The 7,214-nt window shown below is 32.3% G+C and overlaps 2 non-coding genes across 2 annotated transcripts; both read right to left on the bottom strand.

Annotated features, from left to right (window-relative positions):
* Window positions 1-3,524: 3,524 nt before the first annotated feature.
* Window positions 3,525-3,678, bottom strand: LOC147489759 (small nucleolar RNA snoR136). The gene has a single exon (XR_015203436.1). It is a non-coding gene; the product is annotated as a small nucleolar RNA snoR136 (small nucleolar RNA).
* Window positions 3,679-3,707: 29 nt separating this feature from the next.
* Window positions 3,708-3,786, bottom strand: LOC147489758 (small nucleolar RNA SNORD25). The gene has a single exon (XR_015203451.1). It is a non-coding gene; the product is annotated as a small nucleolar RNA SNORD25 (small nucleolar RNA).
* Window positions 3,787-7,214: the final 3,428 nt, after the last annotated feature.

Below are 7,214 nucleotides of genomic sequence, written 5' to 3'. Positions count from 1 at the left end.
AAACACTAAAACTTGTTTTTATTTTTATTTTTTTATTTTCCTACATGATAATATTTTATGTATAATTAGATATGTATCAACAATCATATTTACATCAATCTATGAACATATATTAATCATACACGTTAAAACATTTACAATTCATGTGATAATTGCAAGCTTTGATATAGAAATTAAAATAATCAAATATCTAACTCTAACTCATCACTAATTTTTAACATGAACACTATATATTGGGTTATAATAAGTGCATGTACCACAATGTATCAAGCATGTGTATCCTATTTAAATATACACGTACATAAATTAATAAATATAAAATATATTAGTTAATTCATAATATACACATTGATATTATTATTAACATCTATGATACACTTGTTTAATGTATGGTTATAAAATATACATTTAACAATACACATTCACTATTATGCTATATATATTTAATAAACTTTTATACGTAAAAAATATATTTTATATTATAATGTATGAGTTTGATTATCATAAATGTAATATAATACTAAATTTTATATATCAAAATCATAATAATCGGTTCTGGTTTTGGTTCGGGTACCCACGGGTTTTTTACTATTTGGTTATACGATTTCGGTTCTTAATGACCCATTTTGAATAGGTCTAACTTTTTAAGACCCAGAACCGAAACATTCGGTTTCGGGTAATCGGGTACCCATTGGCACCCCTACCCCAGATGATGTATTTGCAATTGCAAATAATACTATTTGAATCTCAAAACTTATTATTAAAGCAAGTCCATACTTATTGTTATACTTAATGTTAGAGCAAGTCCAATGGGGGCCTATATGGGCTGTTAAAGGCAAATATAGCACCCCAACTAGGGGTGGGCAATGGGCCGGGTCGGGCTAGCCTGACCCTAAACATTTAAAGCCCTTCAAATATTAGGGCCGGGTCGGGCCGGGTCACAAGTCTAAACCTCAAGCCCTTACCCTACCCTAAGCCCTCTTTAGGGCTGGGCCTATATTTTCTTTTTTTTACTACATCGGTTTTAAAACTCATTTATATTACAAAATGTATAATAATCTACAAACTCAAAGTCCAACCAATCTAGTAATAATCTTGTATAAGTCCAAAAATTTAAAATGCACATCCACAATCTAATGAACTGAAGTACATCAAGAGTTCGGAATTTGTTCTTCCTTGTACTCAAACTTCATTAAAATTACATTTTAAATTGAAATACATAGACAAATAATTATATTATCATTTTAAAGGAAGAAGTAATAAATATAAAGAAGAAACTTAACATAATAGTTTTGGTTAAGGGTAATGAAAGTTGTTAAACTATTTGTAATATCATAAATTATTTCTATAATAGATTCAAACAAATATAATATTACCTTTCTTCTAATTTAAAAGTGATTCAAGCTTTGTATATGGAAATGAAAATATTGGCTTTTGAACAAGTGATGGAGAATGGTTTGAGATTACAAATGTCATTTTTCTGACAAAGGTTGTTTTTTGGTTTCTATGATACAAATGTCTGCTCGTATTTTTTTGTTTTAATGGTGTGGAAGGAAATCTTTAGTTTTAGACTTGGCTTGGATGTGAATAAAAATATAATTTATAAAAAATAAGTGAGAAAAGAAATTGAGAATAATAAGTTATGGACTTTGACTTGATGATCAAAAAGGAATAAAGTCTTATTTTTATTAGGCTAGTGCTGCTCATTGTTCTTCATGGTAATTAAAGTTAACAAGTTTTTTTATATAAGACAAGTTATTGGAAGTACCGCTTGGGTGTAAGTGATAAATTACAAAGAAAACAATGTTATTTTAATTGAAAATATTTAACAAAGAGTTGGACAATTATGGTATGTGTATTTATAGTGAAAGTGTGAAACAGGGCCGGTTAGGGCTTGGTTAGGGTCGGGCTAATGAAGGCTAAATTAGGGTCATGGGAATATGTTTTAGAATCTTAAACTCTGACATTGAGGGCTTTATAGGGCTTTAAGGTTAAGGTCGGTCGGTAAGGTAGCTAGGTCGTTAGGGCCAAATTCCCACCCCTAACCCCAACCACAAAAATGTCATTCCAATTGGGCTGTTAAAAATGTTTTAAATTTAGGAAAAAACCCTAGCCAAAGTTAAGACCTTTACTAGCAGTTGCTATAATAAGTTGCTATAATAAGTTTGAGAGACAGAAGACATAGTTTATACTGTCCGTGCATATGTTAAATTTTGACAAACGACAAAAATTGTGTCGTCCGTCCAAAAAAAATTCAACTTAAGTTACAAACCAATCCGTATCATTTAGTACTTCAAAACGTAATTGGATTGGTTTTTTTATTTTGGGGTGCCAAATTTAGCTTGGCAAGCTAAAAAGCCGATGTGACACTTTTTAGCAGCTCCCTATTAGACTTCCTAAGGAACATACTTCTCAACCCAAGAGAAGTATCAAACGGAATGTGGAGAGTGGAAACAAAGTAATCCCTCCCACACTTTCATAGCCATACTGCAACAACTATCTTCTTAGCATCATTTTCTAATGCAACACTTGTAATTGTCACAATCTGTTTCATAGAAAAGTTGCAATAAGACTAAAAACACAATTGTGTAAAAAAAAATCTTTGTAAAACTCTAAATGAAAAGATAGAAATGAAAAAAAACTTTATCTAAAATGAAAAGATATCTCAAGGCCGAAAAAATGAAAAATCCAAAAAAAAATATCGGTAAAACCGATATAAAGATATATATCGTTAATATATTCGATATATGCAGCGATATATAACGATATATCCCCGATATATATCTTGATATATTCCAATTTTTGATTTTTTGAATATTATCACCAAATGAGCAAAAACCATATCTAAATATGGATATGCATCCGATATATCCTAATATCCCGAAAAATTGGGCCTTGCCATATCTAAATATGGATATGCATGCTGAGTATCCAGAGCTGGCAACCACTGCCCTCCTGCCAGCACTGCCCTCCAGAAGTATTAACCCATCCTGGTTGTGGTGGTGGGACTTGGGAGCAACGTTTACATTCATTGCTAATTCCTATGGTCCCTTTTAACCAAAAAAGAAAACCAGTGGGTCCAATGGTTCCGTGGCTCCACCATTCATTCTTTTATGTGCAGAATAGCAAAACCACAAATTTTACCGCACTTGACGCGGTCAAACTTTATTACCGCACTTAACGATGTTAATGTGTTACTTATGGTCTCCCAAATCCAAATCCAGGTGCACCCGTTTAAGAGCCCCATCAATAAATTGTTACACTCCTTTTGGAGTTTTGGGTGGCTATTGCTGAACCCTCCTTCGTTATTCTTAAGTTTTACAATTGAAAAGTAGTCCAAAATTATTATGCAATTTCTGTTTCTGAAATTTTTAATTCGGAAACGTCCTTCGAAATTAAGTACAATCAATTAATCAACCAAATATGACTCAGGAAACCAAAAACGATTGGAAGGAACCAAAACAAAACCAAAATCAATTCACAATTACAACGAAAACAATCAACAAAACGCATTGCATGTATCAAATTGTTATTCCCCAACGTCCAAATACAACACTGAAAATACTGCAGTGGATAGCGAGGGGAACATTAATCTGGCTTCACTTTCACACAATGCCAATTAAGATCAATTCATCAATCAGCCAAACTTGTATAAAGATTCAAGAAAAATGAAGCCAACAAATTTATTTTTCCAAAAAAGATTTAACAAAGCCTCAGCCCCTTAGATGTTTTATTTTGCGTTCATAACCGCATTCATTACAGGTCTATGTAGTCATCATCGGCATCAATAAAAAAAAAATGTATTTGTTCGAGTCTTCTTCAAAGGGTAGCGCTGCAAAGAAGAAAAGCTACTGAAAAACAAAACAATGAGTATCGCTTCCAGGGAACGAGTCAATGGGAGTTTATATTAAGTCCCAAAAACCAGTAAAGGAAGCTTTTTTAACCTAAAAAAACACTTTGTTATTTACTCTACTGTTCCAAATCAACAATGAATTAGAAAATAATAATTCACTACTGAAAACTGAAAAGAACAAGTTGAGCTTTTGTATTTTGCTTCAAGGGAACGAGTCGAGTAGGAACAAGGTTTTATCCATCGACCAGATTAAGAAGCCTACTACTTAAAACTAATCAATAAAAACCAACACCACAAAACATCGGCCGGATTAAGAAGGCTACTACTAAAAATTAATCAACACAAAAGAGACCCTAAAAAGTATGGCCATGGTTAGGTTTGGATTGACTTGGTTTTATTATATAGACAAAAGGTGTTGAAATGGACGGCTGATATGATGTGGTGATGATGATGGACGGTGGAGATATTATCGTAAAACCCTAAATTAGCTGAACTTTCGGAGGGGTGAAGTGACAAATATACCCATGGATTAGTGAAATATTTATTTTGATTGGGCTTAAACGTCATGGGCTATATTAAGCATGGGCCTTGTTAAGATATGATATCCTACTGAGTACTGATAAAGTCTACAATTACAAGTCCAAACTCCTCTACCTCAATTTGGCAAAAACAAAAATTAGTCTGTATCATCGATGACATTTCTCTAATAAAGTTTTATCATAAAATATTGTCTCAACTTCTTCTAACATAACACCTCTCCGTGGATATCACTTGGCATAGTCAACACTCAACAAGTAATTACTGATTGTTAAGCAATTTTCACTTATATTAGTTAATTCATGCAGATATAATGTTTAAAATGTTCAACTAGTTCTAATACTTATTCTAAATGTGAACATTGTCAAAAATGAACGGTTTAAACACGAAACTTATTCGTATTGCCGCACGCTACAATGAGAGAAGCATGTATGGATCAAAGTCAGAGGTTGATAGTTTGGCACCCAACATTGTGGATTGGAAATCTTTTAACGTGAATCGCACTTACCTAATCATATTCCATGATTGTCACATCTTATGAAGTCAAGACTGTCTTTAGTTTGGAACTTTGGAATGATCACAGACAAAAATCAAGTGATCGGCCAGTTTTTGAACACACATTTTTCTTGCACCACAGCCAGCTCCATATCGAATGCGATTACTACATAATTAGTACTTAATTAATACTTACAGTTCTTCCGTTCTTTTTGTTTTTTGAGACAATGTTATCTGGACAGACTTGGAGAGTTTGAGTGGGGACTGCAGTAGCTAAAATGTGCCAAGTGTTCGGTTTCATTTCAATCCTCTTTTCTTTTTTGCTAAAGATAGTTATCAATCCTCTTTTCTCGTTATTATTATGAACTTATGAAGTAAAGAAGGAAAGAATGATAAAAACATGCATATACATCTGATATCTCTATCTAGGGCTAGATATTTTCCCAATTAGTCTGAGAATGGAACTCAAATTAGTTGTTCTTTATCATTTCAGTATTATTTAGCTCACAGTTTCTAAATTTACGTATTACTAGTTCTACCTGCCCATTATATGAACTCCACTTATACAAATTCCAACATAACTCCACTATTAAAAACAATGATTTAGAAGCTGATTATTGGCGGAGATGTTCTCCCTACAATATAGACCATCCTCATAAAAAATCAACACATTTGAAGATGTCTAAACATATCAAAATCTGCTTACAATGTTATAAAATTATCCAACGGTTTAGATTTTTCAAATTTCAAAATAACTTTTGACAATGTTAAACATTTTCGCATGAGTTGATTTTTTGTACAACGATTCTCTATTGTGAGAATACTATTTTCACCAAAAATCAGCCCTCAATTTATCTTATAAATCCATTTTTGGTGATGGAGTTCATATATAAGGTGGAGTTATATAACGGGCTCTGTTCTAACGAGTATATATATTACATCTTTCATTTTTCGACATCAATTTTGGTTACTAATCATTACAAGAAATATCACTAACAGACTCGTTTATTTTACATATACAGACTCAACATTTTGGTAATAAAACATGATCTACTATATCCTATATACTAGCAGAAAAATCAACAAACACACATTTTGAATGTTAATTAAGGTGCATTGTTTTATTTTATTTTTATGCACCTTCAGTAGAAAATTAGATTGTATATAGTGGTGTATATATTGGGAATTTGGGATTGAGATGTGGCACCATAAAAGTTGGAGAACACAATCATGAATTCCAACTAATGAAACAAGTAAATTGCACTCTTAGAGCAAGTCTAATGGAGAGTTGCTAAATTGGGCTGCTAAAAGGTGCCACATAGGTCTTTTAGCTTGTCAAGCCAAATTTGGCACCTCAAAATAAAAAAATCAATCCAATCGCGTTTTCTATGTTTGAAGTGCTAAATGATTTGACGGCATAGTTTATGCCGTCCGTCCATTATTTTATAACTTAAGTTGAATTTTTTTTGGACGGATGACACAGTTTCTACCATCCGTCGAAATTTAAAACACAAACGGAAGAAACTATGTCGTCCGTCTCCCGAACTTATTATAGTAGATGTTAGCGAAAGTTTTAACTTTGGCTGGGTTTTTTACTCCTTTCAAATTTACGACTTTTTTAGCAACCCTATTGGAATGATATTTTTGTGGTTAGAATGTTGTATTTGCCTTTAACAGTCCATATAGCCCCATTGGACTTGCTCTTAGCTGGTTATTGGAGTATGATAATTCAGCTTCGTTCAAATTTGTGTAAATCTTTTGAGCATTTATCCACTAGTACAATTATTTGTGCTACAGCTCATATGAATATGAATGTTATTTCAAAAGCTAAAACTTACAATAAAAAGTGAGTTGATATCACCAAATATATCAGTTTTTTGTGGCCAAGAAAAGTACGTACATTAATTAATATTGGCACTATCTATCGTTTATAATAGAACTAGCACGTTCATTTTGGGGTACCAGCCTGGTATTTTTGTTCCAGGTTTTGTACAGTAGCCTATAGTGGTAACAAAATAACACGATCCCAATTATTTAATCTTTGCAAACGAAAAAGGACTAAAAATGTATCAAACTTTGGATGTTTTGACAATACGGACCAATTTTTTTTTCTTGAACTGTTTGATTTTTGTAATGTAGGAAAGTGTGTGAGTGTATTTTGTAAGTCACGTACTCATAGTTGTACTACCTTATAAAATTTGACGAAAGTTACAACATTGCAAAAATCAAACGGTCCGAAAAAAAAAAGGTTGATCTCTATATTATCAAAATGTGTAAAGTTTGATACTCTTTTTAATCGTTTTTCACTTTACAAATGATCAATACATCA

This window comes from Coptis chinensis, chromosome 7, assembly GCF_015680905.1.
Source record: "Coptis chinensis isolate HL-2020 chromosome 7, ASM1568090v1, whole genome shotgun sequence".
Lineage (NCBI taxonomy): Eukaryota > Viridiplantae > Streptophyta > Magnoliopsida > Ranunculales > Ranunculaceae > Coptis > Coptis chinensis.
This window is presented reverse-complemented; position numbering and strand designations above follow the sequence as displayed.